Source organism: Polyodon spathula, chromosome 13 (assembly GCF_017654505.1).
Source record: "Polyodon spathula isolate WHYD16114869_AA chromosome 13, ASM1765450v1, whole genome shotgun sequence".
NCBI classification, from domain to species: Eukaryota; Metazoa; Chordata; class Actinopteri; order Acipenseriformes; family Polyodontidae; genus Polyodon; species Polyodon spathula.
This window is the reverse complement of record NC_054546.1, coordinates 16,293,721-16,308,983: the sequence shown is the minus strand read 5'-3', so window position 1 is coordinate 16,308,983 and position 15,263 is coordinate 16,293,721. Positions and strand designations below refer to the sequence as shown.

The 15,263-nt window shown below is 36.8% G+C and overlaps 1 protein-coding gene across 6 annotated transcripts in view; it reads right to left on the bottom strand.

Annotated features, from left to right (window-relative positions):
• The window catches only part of LOC121325533 (myopalladin-like), a 139,693-nt gene extending 124,695 nt beyond the window's left edge, over positions 1-14,998 (bottom strand). For 3 of the 6 annotated variants that reach the window (XM_041268155.1, XM_041268157.1, XM_041268158.1), the window contains exon 1: positions 1,739-1,897. The gene's annotated coding sequence lies outside the window, so the exon portion shown is untranslated. Of the gene's footprint in view, positions 1-1,738; positions 1,899-14,926 lie in introns of those variants that run through there. The other 3 variants (XM_041268153.1, XM_041268156.1, XM_041268154.1) reach the window with 2 other exon arrangements.
• Between the last annotated feature and the right edge of the window lie 265 nt (positions 14,999-15,263).

The following is a 15,263-nucleotide window of genomic DNA, read 5'->3' as shown; positions in this document are numbered from 1 at the left end:
TTAGTTGTGAGTTTGTCTTGTGAATGTCAGTCAAAACTGATTTATGACCAGGCATATGTTAATAAAAATATCAAAACAATCGCAATTATATTGACAAGGATATTGCAAGAATACATAAAGCAAAGTAGGTAATTAGGGAAAGTAATGCATAAAGTAATAACACAATTACAGTTACTTTGGTTTGTTAAACAAGCAATCATATGGGTCTCATTTTGATCTCGTTGGAAGTTTATTGAGATGTTTGCAGTGAATTAGGAGGCTGCTTTAAAAACTGCCAGGCGCTACAATGCCTCATATGAGGATGATTTTTCAGTTCTTCATAAAATATCAATGACACTAAGTATACATGTAAAGGTATATAACATGTTTTAAAATGTTTTGCTACCATGTGGGTGTGGGTGTTTTTCAAAGTAATGTTCTCTACATAAATCGAGAGCACTAAAGATTCATTACAAATAGCAACGGACAACTAGCCAGCTAAGTAAAGTTGCACCTGTTTCATTGGGTAAATTGAATCAAAACATTGCAATGTGCCAGCTAGGTTCTTCAGTGTAGCAAAAAAGGGCCCAGGTATCGTGCTACTAAAAAAAACTGTCACCATTAGTAAGACTCTTTATTTACAGTATGGAATCTGCTAAATCTGCATTGTACAGATTAATATGGTTGACTTCTTTTTCATTTTCCTGGAATCTCTTCATTGAATAACAATAATAGCTATAGGGGCCAATTAGGATCTAACCTATTGACCCTCAACATGTGAGTTTTCCTATTATCACTCCTGTCTAGGCGTGGAAAGGTCAAATGAAAGGTTAAGTGAATTCTGCAAAGAACAACACAACTAAGCTTGATCCTGGCCTCAGCTCACTGACAATACTGAAAGGCACTCTCAAATCTCTTAAAAGAGGAACTTCTGAATTTATATTGTATTTCAAAAAGAGTAATCAAAGAGGTTTTATTCCATGGTGTTTCTTTAGATGCTTTAATATTACATTTAGCACCTACAGAAAGCCCTTGTTCGTAAGCTCTCATTAGAACGTGTTTTGTGTGTGCTGCAGCAGTGAACAGCTTTTCTGTTTTGCTTGTGCAGCTTTTAAAGTGAGTTGCCTGTGATTGGTAGGAATGGGATAAGGCCAGCACATGCTGCTGACACTCAAACATCAAGAGATAGGAAAGCCAGCATTGCCCTTCTATCAGAACTGTTACTGCAGCTGCTGTGTACATTAATCCTGAGTGCACTGCCTCTCCCTACCCCCCAACTCAAGCTAATTATAGTGTAGGGTGTCACTTTACTTGTCAAAATAAAATCAAAAGCAAACTTGAATCCATTGTGTCACGTAAAGACAAGCGGCCGCAACCACTTCATTATCACATACAATTTGGTGCATTATATCACCTACATATACCTTTAAAAGACAGTTGCTAAAAATAGGGAAAAGATTCCCAGAAGTCTTCTTTATGGGTGGAAATACAGTTGCTTCTACCCTAGTCAGTGTTTTGAATAAACTGACCACAACTGTTTTGCTTTCCACACCAGCCCAGCTGACAAGAATAATCCATGCATCAAAACATGCATGTCATTTATGCAAGCTTTTCTATATGAACTGTGATTGAGGAACATTAAACATTCTAAGAAAAAAAAAAAAAAAACAACACACACAACACACCTACCTACCTGCCTACCTGCACAACCTATTACCTGTCATAGCCAAAGTCAAGAGTTAATGTAACAGGACATTACCTTTTGATTAACCCAAAAGATGCTGTGCAGATCAGGGAATCCTTAAGCCAGAACTGAGGACCTCAAAGGATGAGCAGATAAGCAACCACCCTGGTTTCCTTTAGTTTTTGCAGGGAGATAACCATGAAGTCAGGGGAAGATGGCAGCAAGAAGCTGGGCAACCTGTTACCAATAAAAGCAGCAACATTTGCCAGCTTGCTAGGTCCCAAGTTATTTTTGGGCAGCATAACCATGTGTCTGGGAATCATTCCACCTCATTGGGCAGGAGAGGCTTCAGCAAGGGGATTATTTTGCAAGAACAGCACCTATGGTAGTCTGTCAGTACCTCTCAAACAGCCACCTATATAATTCCACTGAGAAGATACTCAAGCGAATTTTACTGATTAATGCAAAGGGATGAACATAATAGGGATAATCTTTCAATCTGTTTTTGTAAAGCATGGAGAACAGTCATCTTCATTGTGCAGTGAAATGAGCCAGATATATAGAACATGATATGATCATTTCGCATAATGGTACAACACAACTGCACCATTTCAGACCAAGTTTTTTTTTTTTTTTGTGTGGTTAAATATTCTGCGCTTTGCTTCTTCAGTGTAAAACTGCACTAAAGTCTCAAATCGAAAATTGCCTACCGTCAGATATAGCAAACTGATGACAGAAGGTCTGATTGATACCACTTAATTTACCAAGATGAAAATAATTTATTATGAATGTGGGAAAACACATTAACAATAGGTTGTGCAGTGTCAACCTAAAAATCTGTCTGTAAACTTCATTGTTTTTTATTCCATTATGAACCTACACAAAGGGGAAATAAATAAATATATGTTTTTTGTGTAAAAGAGAAAAGATAAAAAAAACACATCTCAAATCAAATGAACTGAAGCACAATCTTGTAAATGCTTCATTGTACTACAGACTTAATAAAAGTGCAAATGCAATGAAAGTGAAACATAATGTTTGTTTTGCAAAACAAATTTAAAAAAAAAATATTAAATTTACTATTTCTGGAACACATTATATATACAGTTCCGGGAATGTCTAAATCAGATTTTACCCAAATTGAAATTTCGTAAATGTTTGCTTAGTCTGCAAGGATTACTGCCCACATTGTCAAACAACACAGCAATAACAATCCATGATATTGTACGGAACAGAAAAGCCAGAGCACTTGTTGTTATGTATGTTTGTTGTTTTTTTTTTTTTTTTTTTTTTTTTGTTAAATCGCTCTTCCTGCAGTGTTTTAGAGGACAGATCTCAAACCCCAGTGCACTAGAGCGGCCATATTGAAAAGAACTTTGAAACAGTCATTAAAGTTATCAATGTATAAAAGTTGTCAGGATGTTAATGAAAAGAAAAATTACAGGTACGTTATTTAAACAATTATAGCAACACTTGGGGACGTGCAAAGCTATGTTTTTCGGAACTCCGCTATTTACTCTTTAAGCAAAGCAAAATCAAAAAAAAGATGGAAAATAAAGCAAAGGAAAAAAGTAAAGCGGATGAATGAAGAGAAATGGGAGAAAGTAAAGCAAAGGGAACCAGTGAGCTGTCAGGTTCTCTCAGTATGAGCTATTTTATGTTCTGACAGTACAAGCTCATTCTGGTTTATATATTTGTTATTTATTGTACATGTTAGAAGTGCAAATAGTAATTCTTTTATTTGAAAATCTGATTCCTGGGTATATCTGGGTGATACTTAAGCACTTGTCCTGTGCATCCCTCTGTCCACCTGTCACACTCCACCACGTAAACATGATAACTTCCTAAATGTAGCACCAACCTTCAATCTTAATACAACCTAAGGCTCCAGTAGATGCTTTGGGTTGGTCTGCTAAACTGTTGATTTTACAGAAATAATTTGTATTCACCTATATATTCCCTCCTCCATTGAAATTGCAGTATTCGTGCATATGTATTCTGCATGGTGATTTAGCTGACTTTACCACATTCATTACCAAGAGTAGCTTCTTTGTCTGACAGCTATTGTAAATATTACGGTGTTAGAGCTGAGGTGCATGGAAACTGCAGTTTCAATGGAAGCACATATAACATGAAGAGTGAATGTATAGGTGAATAAACAGTATTTGTAAAAAAAAAAGCAATAGTTTATCAGATTACAGCCAAATGTAAATCAAAGCATCTATAAAGAGTAGGAGTGTATTGAAAAATGTGGCAGAAGATTTAAGGAGGTTATTCTGTTTACCTGGCAGAAGATAGCTTTTGTGGATTTTTAGATGCAGCAGATCCTAATAAAATGGTATTGCCAGAATAATATTGTTCATTCCACTTGAGAAAGAGAAATTAAAAATGAATCCATGATCGGTTCTGTTCTGGTAACATCATAAAAGATCAGGAGAGGTATGATAACCAAGATCTGTTGCAGGTGTCAATGCCAATACAATCTCTGGCACTGAAGCAAAAGGGCAAAAAAATGTAAATGCAAGGGCAAAAAAAAACACTTGCTGATACAAACCTCACAAAGTTGTATTTGCTTTCAGTAGGAGAAGCAAAAACACTTCCGACACCTGAAAAAATACAAACAGGGAGGGATCACGAACCCACGACACGGGACCCCACCGGGATAACTGGGGCAACTTCAGTGACGACCAGGGCACAGAAGGCTGCAGCAGCAGACAGAGGTCTTCATCTGGGGACCGGCATAGTGATGTCCGATCACCCAGGGGGAGCGAAGCAGCTAACGAGGGGAACACAAGCGACATCTGGCAGCAGCCTAGCGACGTCTGGGTGCTCGGGGAGAGCGGAGTAGGGAAACAGGGGCAGAGCTGTGGTCAATGGTGCAGACTCCTGGGCTCCAGGTCTAGCGCAGGGAGGTCTAGGCAGACCGGCAGGGTGTCCAGGAGCAAGGGGCAAGGTACCACCCACAGTAGCGCCTGATTGTATCACAGGGGTGGTGGACGGGGCTGTGTGGAGGTGGGCTCTTCACCTCCTCTCCTGCGTTTGTTGCTTCCCCCTCCCGCTCTGGAGACGGCGGGCCTTCTCCCTCCCGCTCTGGAGACGGCGGGGCTTTTCGTGCTTGCTCCCATTCCTGGAGCAGCAGCTCCAGCTCGGTTGGCTCTGGTTCTGGCAGTCCCTGTTCCTGCCTCCACTTCTTATTTTGCTCAATTTGGGCAGCAGTTTTTCTGTTTAGTTGAGCAATCATCTCCTTCAAATCCATTTTTTATTGTGTTGATTCAGAAGGGCACCTCTGACACCATATGTGAACTGGACAATCGCCACACAGGCTGGCTCGGGTTCTTTTCCCTTTTTAAACACGACCCAACACACAGGATTGGAAGGAACAGCGCTGACGCGCACTTTTACTTACAGAAAATAAACAAAACCAAACACCTAGCTCTTACTAGAGCACTAGCTGAACATGAACAGGTACCTAAACTATGCCACAGGACAGCTAAGCTGTTTACCTGTTACACCCGCTAACAAAACACAAAAAAGGCTTTCACACAGTACCTTTTTTTTCATAATGGTTGAAAGCACCATCAACCGGGCCCTTCACACAGCAGCAGCCCTGAGCACACTGGCTGCTTTCTTTAAATACCTTGCACCTGGCTCTAATTTACAATGATAGCCAGGTGCAGGGGATAATTAACACTAAAACAATTAACAGAAATCTAATTAAATTAAACCAATGTGCATTTGCACATGTTTTTAGGCATGGAGGAATCTAAGTCCTCTCCCTGCTATCTTACTATATATATATCTATATATATATATATATATATATATATATATATATATATATATATATATATATATATATATATATATATATATATATTGTGAGCCAGCCCACAAGTTTACCACCAGGAGTCATTCATGGCAGGCTTGGTATGAGCCCACAGAGGTTGCCAGGAATGATCAGATGGACATGTGGGCAGCATACATGCCTGCCATGATGTCAAGGAGTTAACGGACTGACAGGCTGCAGGTGTGGTTAGGTAGGCAATTAGGGTTTGACTATTGTTAGACTATCATTGGCCTTAATTGGCCCACACCTGTAGCCTGTAACGGCCAAATGCCTGGCTGGTAAAAGGGAGCATGTGCCGCTAGTCTGTTGGGTTGTTTGTTTTGTTTGCCTGCCTGAGAACTTCTGAGGATTATCTACAATAAGATCGGAACGGGATAACGTGGTGGTCCTTTTCATCTGCAATTCCCTGTTCTCTGCAGGGGCTATGAGGAACGGCCTGTCCGCTGCTGAGATTCGCAAAGGGACTGGACTGCGGAATAAGGGCAGGAGAAGGGTTCCTAAAGAAGAAACCCAAAACCCAGGTGGAATTACCTATTCACCAACTGGACGGGGTTATTGGTCCGGTTGGTTTACATCAGCAATTTTGCTTTGGTGTTTTGGTTTTTGTTTGAAACCTTGTTTGAACTGTTTATTTTCTTTTGGACATTGCAATATAAGAGCCAGCTGTATAGAATACTGGAAGAAAGACTTGCTTTGTTTTGGAAACTACTGTCTGTTTTCTTCGTGTGCACCTACCCGCTCACTATATATATATATATATATACACACACATACAGCTATTTATAAATTCAGAGTATGACTGTTCTAAGCTATATTACAAGCTATTTAATAAATTAACTCTAGACCAGTACATTGACAATTATACACTACAGAAGTGTCACAAAAGGCACACCTTGAAAAATAACATGATATGGCCTCTGCATTGCCATTGATCAGGCAACTGTAGGAAGGGTTCCAGCTGATGGTGCTGTGGGTAATTTAATAGTCCTGCTAGGGAGGTTTGGGTCTAAAGTGAAATGAGGCCAGACTCAATCAGAGGCCAAGGACTGACTAGCAGAACAACATTATTAAAAGCAAGAACCCTGTTTGTCTTGGAATGTACATCTAAAAGACACAAGACACCGTCTCTTTTATTTTACTTTATGATGGATATTGGTTCTTAATATGGAGATTGAAGCAGGAATACAACGCCTGCATGCCTTAAACACACTTAGAAGAGACTACCCTCTATACTTTATATTGATTTATCTCCTGGTTTCGCCATCTGGGCTTATTATGCACATGGCTAGTTTTTATTTAAAAAGAAAAATATTTTTCTGATGCAAGCATCACTGCAGCTTGGGCAAGCACAACTGAAATATAAACAAAGAAAGACATTTTACAGGAAATAACTATTGGGTTTATTCTAGGTGCCAAACATATTGAAGGGGTCGTAGCCAAGACTTTAAAAACATTTTCTAGGCTAGATTAGCCAAAGTTTACTGATAGAAATAAAAAACAGTGCCATCTAGTGAATTGTAATTACTGGCAATAAATACCAATAGATGATGCTGGCGCATACTAAAAGAACAGCAACATGGTTCAATTAGCATATATTACAGGTCTATAGCAGTTTGAATAATGGAGTATACAGAAGTTATAGTTGGACATCACTAGTTGCCGTTTTGAAAATCACTTCAATTCAGAAATACATAATTTAGGAGTCTTTATATATATGTGTGTGTGTGTGTGTGTGTGTGTTTGTGTTATGGACCGACATCGAAATCAGGCAGTTCGCGAAGTGCCCAGCTGCGGTGGCCAGATGCCGAATAAGCATAAAATGTAATGTCATTTCGACATCTGCCCGGGCAGTTCATCAACTGCCCACAGCCACCCGGGCTGATGGTGAAGAAAGATTTTAAACAGATACAGTACACTACTAACAGAGAGTGAATCACAGAATCGGTGGTGTTCAGCCATTTTCTTTCAGGAATGAAGGATGTTCCTTTCAAAAGGGGCGGGAATGACAGTGATGTGAACCAGTCACATGACAGAGGAAGACTATTGTCAAGTGGTGTAAGGATGTCAGGGCAATAGTTAAATCTATTTTTGCTCCGATGGTGAGCAGTCAATAAATATGTTAGCTGCACTTCTTCATTCTTTAGCGTGACTGTGTGCTGTGTGCTACCTTTGAAATTTAAGCATGCCTAACATGAAACATAATTTACCTACCTAATGTTAAAAATACCACTGTAATTTCACCCCTGCCACTGAGTCTATATCTAATCTCACTCAACTGATTCTATATATATATATATATATATAATATATATATATATATATATATATATATATATATATATATATATATATATATATAGGATACCTTTCATGACGAATATACTAGACACAAATTACGTGTGTCTTTGTTTTGTTTTATCCTCCATCATTTTTGGATAGTTAAAACAAGCATTGAGCAATTGTGAAACTGATTAAAATTCTATACTGAAACGTATCCATCTGCTGTTAAGCAGGTGGAAGATAAAAATAGTATTGAAGATTTTCAGCCAAGTGTCAGCTGCTACCGCCATGAAGGAAAAAAAAAATATTCATCAGTCAGCTCAAAGTAAATTGTTTATACTGCCTGAAATACTGTTTAAACAGATGGTGCTTTTATCAATACAGCAGCCCAGCTCCTGCAAGTATTCTGCTGCTTTAACACACTATATATGTATAGGCAGCTGGATAAGCTAGACCGATGTCTAAGAATCAAACCCTAATAGATATGAAGTAAAAACATCTGCATGCAGTGACGTCTGAGTATCGAGTAGTGCACAGGCTGACTGACTAATTATCCTGCTCACTGCGTCTACGCATTCTGGCTAGTGTAAACTGCACATACTGTATATCATCTTCCTGTAAGAATAGGAAAAATAAGAAGCACTCGGGGTCACTCCCCTTTTTGGGGCTCCATTGTAGCTCAATACGCATGCATCCCTCATAGCATCTGGGACAAATATTTATAAATGCTTGGCAACTTACTGCTTTAGAACATGGCAGTGTTAGAGTAAGAGCTTCAGAATGGTTCTCCTGGCTCATGTAATGTGTGTCATATTTTCCTAGTGGAAGGTTTTTTTTTAGATTAATGGGGCTGCATTACAATAGCTGGTTCATACATCAGCTTCACTTCATATTTCAATCATAACATTGTCCTAAGGAAGCTTGCTACGTGTATCTAGAATGGTGCACATCTGTATCTGTTGGTGGCCTGGTAATGCAATTATAAACCTAGTCCTTACAATGGATCAGGATCATGATGAACTTTTAACAGGTTAAAAATATCAAAAAAAAAAAAAAAAAAAATATATATATATATATATATATATATATATATATATATATATATATATATATATATATATATATATATATATATATCTATATGTGTGGTGTTGTAATACTGGTAATCTGCTTGACAGTAGATGGCACTGCTAATGTGCTGACATCCTAAAACTGTGTAGATTGATGCAGACTATGAAACAGTGTTGTCTGAGTTTGCATTATTGAAATAAACTTCCATAGAATCATACCAACGTTTATTTACTCCACTACACAACAAACTGGCTACACCAACGAGAAGCCATAAACTAAAAATGTGGAAATGCTACCACTGTTGATCTACACAACGTATTGCACATTCTCTGGATGCCCTGCAATAGAAGCTCAGTGCAGACACTGCAAAAAGAATGAAAATGTTTCTAAGGTATCTCATAGTGCCGAGCCTAATCAACAAGTACTCAAAGCTACTGTGCCTGATGTGACTGTTTTGAGTGTGGATAGAAGCAACCTACATGTGTTGATGATAAAATGTGTACTGTTACAGTTTATGCTGAATCGGGATACAACCCGAAGCAATTAATTGATGTTCGACACTGGCTCAGCAGTTTCCCTATTACCCGAAGCTATGCACACGTCATGGTTTAGAAGTCTAAATTACTGAACAGAGATTACGTCTTGATGAACTGCATATCTGTGCTTGGCTGCTTACAAGTAAACATAGCTTTCGATAACTACTGCATACCAGCTGAATTTCATATTGTGCTCAGTGGTGCCGAGACCTGTTTGCTGCACTAAACATGCAATTAGTAAAGGGGCAGATTGTTTCTACGTCAACAAGCACTACCATAAAGCCAATCCAAATTTCAATTGTAACAAAAGACTGCACAGAAGCAGCACTTAACAGTGTCCCACTTGACCGTCGTTATGCCATCACTCTGATCTACTTCAGTAAATGGCTGGAAATAGTGTTTACATCCCAAGTCACTTCTGCAATTAGCGGAACCTAAAATAATTAGTTTCGTACAATGGATCTCAATTCACCTCCTGGGAATTCAAAGCTTTTCTGAGAGACAGAAACATCCTACACAGAAAGTCATCAGTATATTATCCCCAAGTGAATGGAGAAATTGAACGTTGCAATAGAAGTCTTAAAGAGAGCTTCCATACAGATACTCTCGAAGGAAAGGCTTGGAAAAACTTTATGACTGACTAACAGAGCTACTCGCCATGCCACAATGAATTACTACACAGAAGAGAGATATATACAAAGTTGAATGTTGCTAGTTTATGGATGCCTAAGCCTAAAGCACCTGCACAACTGGATGTACAACAGACCATCCAAAAGAAATAGCAACAATACAAGACATCAACAGACAAGTGTCAGGTTGCCAAGACCCAGAAATTTGACATTGGTTCACTTGTAAGAGCATGAAATCCTGGAATCCTGGAATCCAATCCAAGTTCACATCACCTCTCAGGATTGTAGAGAAAAAGGACTTTGCACCTACAAGTTGTGAGATGGGAGGATATGAAATGCTAATCACCTTGCACCTGCTTGCCTGTAATGAAATGGAGATGCTCTGAAGACCTACCTGCAATCGATGACATCACTTTACCTCTACCTGTACAAGACTTCGAGATTGTGCCTGATGACCACTCTATCAGACAGACAATCACTGCCATGGACTAGGGACTACGCTATGCAAACACTGTCCTAAAAATAATTAAAATATAGTTTTGTCTTCAGCCATAACTGTCGATTCCCTAATTATTCATTAATTAGTTACCAGTTAATGCTTAGTTAATTACTATGTGGATTTTATAGTTCTTAAAAAAGAGAAGTTATTTAATTACTGCTGCTATTGCAAAACAGGTCATGTACTTTATTTCCAGAACAAAGGGAAGAGTGGTGTTGTAGTACAGGGGCTTGACAGTAGGTGGCACTATTAGTGTGCTGACATTCTGAAACTGCGTAGTTTTATGTAAACTATGAAACAAGGTGGTCTGAGTTTGTACCGATGCATTACCAAAATAAACTGTCTTAGAATCGTACCGATTTATTTACTCCACTACACAACAATATCACATTTACATTTTCAATTACATGACACTTAAAGACCCAACAAACCTTCCAATGTTTCTTTACAGACAAATCAGTTGTGTATAGGAAGAGGCAGCAACAATATATCTTGGCAACAGTGGTGCTTTAGATGACGTCAGATAGTATTGCAAATTATCTTGGCTAAAGCTAGAGCAGCTTACCTCAGAACTGTAAAGTTATGTTGGTTGATTCAGTGAGGGGTTATAATTAGGCAGTGTGGACATTTAAAAAGAATGAACAAGGGCAGGTTACTTGATTTACAAGCTGTCAACAATATTGTGAATAACATAGGGAGCATAGTAAGATCTCTTACGAAATTGGACTGGATCTGCCTGGTCTTCTCAGTGGTTGACAAGACAAGAAGCACACAGCCTGTCTCTCACACTGTAGTGTAATATTCTACAATTCAGTATAATTCAGAGCGGCTCATTCTATATGTCACATATGTTAACGGATCAAACAGTTACGGCCTGATTTTGAGGAAATGCTGTAAAGCGCAAACATAAAGGCAAAGTGCTTTACATTTGTGCTGGATTGCACCATCCCCTTCATGTTGTGCTTCTGAAGGAGTTTGAGCTGGAGATTGGCAGAATTCCATTAGCGCTGACCAATGAAGAACAAGTGGGTGTCAGAAGCCGCTAGCAAATCAGAAGCACTTGACATTCCCTTTAAGAAAATGGTATCCTTAGCTTTGGCCTTTGCTTTGATTTTGATGTAGCACCATTTGTTCATGTTGTATTTAGAAGCATTTACATTTATTGTACAATTCTGTCATATGTGACTGCAGGGTTTCATTATATTCATAAATAATATTTGTATACTTATAGCCTTTACAATATGGAACTTATTTACGATTTATATGGGGATTGTGATTCGGATCTTGGCTTTATTTATTTTAGAACTGCTGTGAAAAGTCTTTTTTAGTCTTTTTTAGTCTTTTTTTTTTTTTTTTTTTTTTTTTTTTAAATACATAGGACTACACCTGATACTTCATAATTTCTAAAAGTAATTTTAAATTTGAAAATGCACTTATTATTTTGCTGTCAGTTTCAAAACCAGTATTAAATGACCTGTAATAAATTGTTAAAGACAGGTATGAAATATGGGCTTTATATTATTCAAGAAAATAGTTTTTATTATTTAAAAACCTTTAATATTTTAGATCAGCACTAAAGTTTATGAAACCAGGGTGTCGTGGCAAAACAAAGTGCAGGAGCCGTACTAAAAAGCAATAATGGTACGTTGTAAACAGCTAACCTTTACTACATTGTACCTTTAATTCATTTAAATTCCAATTGTGTCAAAATGCATATGCTAACTAATGTTTACTAGGACTTGAAGTATTAAAGAATTTAGGCACAGTTAAATCAGTTACTTCAGCTATAATGATAATAATACATTCTTCGCTGTTTCATAAATAAGCTCCTCAAAAGTAATCCAAAGGTTATAATCCAACGTGCCCCAAAAGGGGTTTCTTTACCATCAGATAAAAACTATATATATCCTATATATATATATATATATATATATATATATATATATATATATATTATATATATATATATATATAACAATGTATTTTAAATAAAGTGCTTTATAAACCTGTGTTTTTGAAAGTGTTAACAGTGCATACCATGATAGGGTACACCATAAATAAGAAGTTGAAAACTGAAAATTTAAACACTTCTTCATATAGTTGGATAAAAAAAAAAAACGATAAACCTTGGTTTATAAAAAAAAAGAAAACAGAAACCTAGTCCGCTAGCCAGTGCTATGCTACTGAGGCATAAGCACGGTGAACATTATGATAGTGAGTGACAATAGTACAGAAAATTCACCCTTGAAAAATGTGGGTTGCTACCAGGATCCATCAGAAGTATCTATGTTAATAAAATACAAATATTTAAACAAAATGATGTATCTTTTATTGTAGATTGTTGAGTTGTCTATGGTTTCTACAACTATTTAGGCTGGAGTATAATATTTATTTTTTCTTTAGTTTCTATTTGGCCTTTGTAGCAGTTTGTGTCTGTGTTTTATAACAGTCATTTGTGTTCAGTATGTACAACACTTTTAAAAGTGGAAATAAGAGGCTGGTATCGAATAACACAATGGACAAATTATAGCAGCTAGAATCCAGAAGAAGTGGCTGACTGACAGCATCATTTTTTTTTATTAAGTCATCATTTAGACAGTGGGCCTGCTCAAAATTCCCTAACAGCACTTTCTAGTTGCCAGTGATGGTGCTTTTAACTTCATCTTTCTGCAACTCCCTTCAGATTTGAAGCTGCCAATAAATTTGAGGCAAACAGAAAACACACTAAAAGTTAAATTATTTAGCCAACTTGCTTGACTAAAATTATCTTTCAATTACTTCAAGAAAACTATAGAATGACATTATACTATGTTAATATAATTTGTAAAGTCTGCTTGTTAGACACAGGATAATACCTACAGTAGCAAATGCGTTTGATGTAAGTCACTTCCCTGAGTTATCAGTTGATGTTTACAACAGCCAATACAAGTTTATTTTTTAGTTGCTAGCTGAGTACTGTGCACATACATATGTAGGCTTTTCAGACAGGCAGGTTAAACTAAAACTTAGGATTGTAATATGAACAAAACATCCATTTTGGGTCCATCTTTTTTCACATAAAATGTTCCATGGCTTTCAACATCTAATTATTCTTTTGGTATCAAAACCAGTATTAACTTCTTAATTAACTTACATCTAAATTTTCATTATATTTAATTTCTTCACATAGGCACAATGAAGCACAATGCTTCATCTATGGGCTTCAGGACACAGGGCACAGCTAATAAGCTTCCACACTTCACTTCCCTAAAAATCAACCATGAGGAGTCTTTTGAGATGCAATTATTTGCTGGAATAGTTTGAAAGCGTGGCATATATTGATCTCAATAGAAACAACAGTGAGTGATACAGAACACTTACAATAGAATATTGAGAGGTAATAAATGACATTTTAAGGCAATGTAGATAATATAAATTCCCCTTGAGGATAATAATATATCTCAGTGGATGAAAATACAAACAAAAATATAATAATAATAATAATAATAATAATAATAATAATAATAATAATAATAATAATAATAATACTTTGTAAAATGAAATAGCGATCAAATGATTATAGATCATATGGTAAGTACCCCATGCAGAGGTGTTCCTGATTAATAACTGGCATTGATGAAGTTAAGTGTCTCAAGCTGAGGCAAGGTTAATTATAGATTGACAAGGTAATGTACAAAGCATTTGATTTTGTAAATTCCTACGCTCCATTTTACAGTATGAGATTTCCTACACAACAACCCCTACAGGGAGAGACAGGGTTGACTCCTCACCATCACACACATGCACTTTTGTATTTCTATACTTGTGGGGACTCTCACTATATTTGCATTAACAATTTTAATTCCAGGCAGACAAAACTACACACAGGGTGAAAGTCGACAACAAACGAAATATTTTGGCACTTTTAGTTTTTTTCTTTTTTTTTTTTTTTTTTTTTAAAAGGCATATTTAGATCTTTAAAAGGTGTTTTACAAAGTGGGGCCATCCCCACAACGATGTTTTTTTCAGGAGTTGCTATCATTGTGGGGATACACACACACACACACACACACACACACACACACACACACACACACACACACCTGGAATAAGGACAATTAATATACTTCTTTCAGATATATTCAATTAATAATTAGATATGAAACATATCTGGTTATGTGTCTAGTATTCTCGAATCCTGAATATGTAAAACAGCTGAATAGAAGCAACCTGATTCACAAAAAACGTGATTGACAAAAAAATAAATAAACATATTAATTGCTATATTTCAAGTAACAGACAAACAAACTAAAATAACAAATATATAATATATTCATTTAACCACTCACAATAGGGCCTAAAAAATAATACTTCAATAATTATTTTAATATTATATGTAAATAAATACATATCAGTACTCACCATTTAGAAGTTGGTATTTTACCAGCAGGCAGAGTTTAGTGCAGACAACAAAGTCCTACTTCAGTGTGCGAAGGAGGTGCCTGAAAGGTCAGATCTTTTATCACTCTTTTGAATGTGTAAGAAGGCTAATTTTAGGAGCCTCTCATTCTGCACCAGTAGTAGCATGAGGGCTCCAAACACACACCCTTTGGTGGTGTTTGTATTTTTTAAAACATGGCTCATCTCAAATTGCCTGTAAAAAATAATAAGGCTTCTGAGGTTCCTCTGTTTAAAACTAAAACAGATGACCGAGATTTTTTTCTTACATTTTTTTAATTTTATTTAGTGTGTTTAATTA